General features: G+C 56.0%; 1 long non-coding RNA gene across 1 annotated transcript in view; it reads left to right on the top strand.

Annotated features, from left to right (window-relative positions):
- Positions 1 to 10: 10 nt before the first annotated feature.
- The window catches only part of LOC104994966, a 5,234-nt gene continuing 2,038 nt past the window's right edge, over positions 11 to 3,206 (top strand). The window contains exon 1 of the long non-coding RNA XR_826016.1: positions 11 to 2,920. This is a non-coding gene — a long non-coding RNA (uncharacterized LOC104994966). The remainder of the gene's footprint in view (positions 2,921 to 3,206) is intronic.

The raw sequence follows: 3,206 nt of genomic DNA, 5'->3' as shown, positions 1-3,206 counted from the left end.
GTTGCTGAGTGATGTCCGCCCAGCGCTAACCGCCCTCTGAGAGCCCCTCCCCAGCTTCTCCCGGTGGCCGGCTGCGGCCGTCAGGCCCTCCGCGCACCCTGCCGAAGGCAGGGTGGGCACTTTCTTTCTGTCTTAAGCACACATTGGTCATAGGTGTGCAAAGAGCCAGTGGGTCGGCTCTTTCCTCCCAGTGTTACATAGATGTGAGTGGCTTATCGGTCCCGGGGTAGTGTCGCTTCAAGCTGCATGAATAAACCAGATGGTTGTCTTTCTGCGGGTCCCCCTCAGTGCCCTTCACTCTGATCTCTGTCTGTATCCCCCCGTGTGGGGTGAGTGGAACCCCTGGGTTGAGGGGCAGCTTTTCACCGTAGGAGGAGGGCTCTGGTAACAAATGGAGCCTCTTGCTTGCTCACCGTGGGTGGGTGACCACCTCCCTCAGCATCCAGCCCCCGGTTGCCAATTAGAGCCTGGCATTCTTGTCCACTCAGCACCTCCTCAGGCGGCGCATTCACTGCTGACAGGGAAACAGGAGGAGCAGGGGACTCGGGCTCGGGCAAGGTTCAAATCCTTTGCAGGTAGCACCGGTTCACGGGCTTAATCACGGAGTCACCTGTCCAGAGAGGAGTCCCAGCCTGGAGGCCGGCACTGCTGACCTGGGGAAGGTCCAGAGCCTTCCAAGCCGTGGCCCTGCAGCATCCCTCTGCGTCCAAGCACTGGGGATGAACGCCACCTGGCTACTCAGCTGCCAACAAGGAGGCACGAACCGTGCCTGGCTGGCCAGTGGCTCAGCCCTTCTCTCGTCCCCGGTGAATTCTCTCCACCCTGAGGTCTGTCTGGAGAACAGAACTGTCTCCCTGCTTCTGCAGCACTTCACTCGCCCTTGTTATCACGTAAAGGGAAGGAAGGGACGGTGATGCCACCCCTCCCCGGCAGCTGCCTCCCAGGCCCGATGGTCTGGAATCCTGTTCTGAATGCTGACGAAGCCCAGCAGGGCCACTCCAGTCTGTCTCCTGCTACGAGGCAGGGGCTCCGCCTTCCCTGATGAGCCTTCTGGTTTGGGGAATGGGGGGCAGTCAACAAGTCCGTAGGGGACTGATATCTCCAGAGCCCTGGCCAGTCCTACAGAGGACTCCCCCCACCCACCACCCCGCCGGGAACCAAATGGACCAAAATGGCCCCCAAACTCGGAGAAACCAAAGGAGCTGAGAGGGAGTGCAGAGGCTGAGACCCGGCTCCAGGGAACCCCACCAGACCCCTCCGCCCAGCAGAGGGTAGAGGCCGAGTCCCTGGGGAGCTGTGGGCACCAGGCTGCGGGTTTGGCCAGGCTGGGAGGGGGGCAGCGGCAGAGGAGGGCCGGTGGCTCCCCACACCCCGTGAGGAGGCAGCTGCATGGAGGGGGGTTGAGGAGGTTGGGGCAGAGGGACAGAGGGGTGCTTACACCACCTTTGTAACCAGGTCACGAGATAGAACAAGCGGAGCCTTTTGCCCTTCACTTTAGATAAAGCTCTGTGCAGAGTAAGAGGCAGACTTCTTTGGGGGAAAGCGTTCAGTCACCTCCTGGAGCTCCTTGGAGGGCTGGCTCTGAGCACGGCGGGCGGGGCACGTGCCACATGAGCCCCATTCAAGGCCAGCTCAGGTAAGGCCGGGTGCCAAGCACTCAGAACTTGAAACACACACACTTGTCTTCCCGTATTCTGTTTTTTCCGATGCTCTTCTGATTTTAGTTAGAGCCATGAGCCCGTGATGGATATGGGACTCTTCTCAATTGCTCTTTAAATTATCACTTTTTAAATCTTAGTAAATAAAGTGTGTTTATTCCTGACAGATACATTAAAAGTGTTTTATCCCTAGAAGAGTTAGGAAAGAGAGAATTATTTTCAGCGAGAGTGGGATGTGTTTGTTAGACGGCGTCCTTGGCCAAGAAGAAAGAGCTTCTGAATTGTGCAAAAACTGCTCAGGAGTTACGCTGTCACCCCAACTGTCAAACCACTGTGCAGACACTGCCGGCCCAGCCAGCTTCACTTTTTTTTTTTAATTTAGAAGATAACAAAATTGTAATCACTTATCCTTTTAGAGCCACGGGGAAAGGAAGGTCTTATCTGTGATAAAAAGCAGAGCATCCTGTGTGCGGAGGCCAGCTGGTAATAAAGAAAGGGAGCATTCCCATTCCCCAGTGCAGCTTCAATTAAGAACCTCCCTTCGGACAGAGAAGAAAAGGTGTCAAAGGAGGGAAACAAAATTAAATGTGTCTCCTAGGAGTTTTTCCTCATTAGTGGTTTGCTTTTTGTGTTTTTTCCTGGTGCGATTTCACGCCCATTTTCCACGTGGGTGGCCAGCTCCTCTGGGTGCGGCGGCCGGGCAGGTGGCCGTGGGCAGCAGTACAGGCCACGATCCGTTTATTTCTGTGGCTGCAGCCATGGATTCTACGTTGTCTGTCCTCACAGTGGCTCCAGCAGGAGTCCAGTGCTCATTAGCAGCCTGAGGGATGTAAAATGCAGTCCGTGGTTTTTATTGTATCAGAAGTTGTCCTGGGCCTGGTGTCCACTCAGGAGTCACTGGAGGAGCTGGGGAAGGATGGACAGGGCAGCCGGGACTCACCTGTTTCTCCCCCTGGAAGCTGACCTGGTCACACCTGGGTGACTGGGCAGGATCCTGAGGCCCTGGCGTCTTGCAGAAAATGAATGAATGGTGAGGGGGACTTGCTGGAGGGTAAGCCAGCTTCTGGTACACCCCAGCCCTGCCCTGCATAGGGGTGAAGAGAGAGGAGAGGACGTGCTGATCCTGCTCGTGTCTGTGAGACAGGCCACACCTCAGCAGAGCCGAGGGCCTGCGCGCCCACCACATAGCCCGGGGCCCTGCCGTCAGGATCTGTTGAACGGGACGAACCGTACATGTGCTGGGAGCTGCCCCCACTGCAGAGGTGAGCACAGGTGTGCACTGCTGAAAATCACTCTTTTTAAAGTACTTTTTATTTTAAAAAAATACTAAAGAATGCTCATGGAATAACCTAGCGGAGGGGTGGGGTGCCCTCCCTTTGGTCTGGCTCTGAGCTGGGCTGGTCACTCACGTCCTCTGCGACCAACTATCCAGACAGGCCCAGCCTTGTGTCCCTGCCCTCTGCCAGCTGGAAGGCAGACTCTGGAAGGGGCTCCCTGACCCCAGGTGACTTTCTGCATTTTTTAATTTAAAAAAAAAAAACTCACCCC

The sequence above is a fragment of the Bison bison genome, unplaced genomic scaffold (genome assembly GCF_000754665.1).
Source record: "Bison bison bison isolate TAMUID 2011002044 unplaced genomic scaffold, Bison_UMD1.0 scf7180017864270, whole genome shotgun sequence".
Taxonomy (NCBI): Eukaryota; Metazoa; Chordata; class Mammalia; order Artiodactyla; family Bovidae; genus Bison; species Bison bison.
This window is presented reverse-complemented; position numbering and strand designations above follow the sequence as displayed.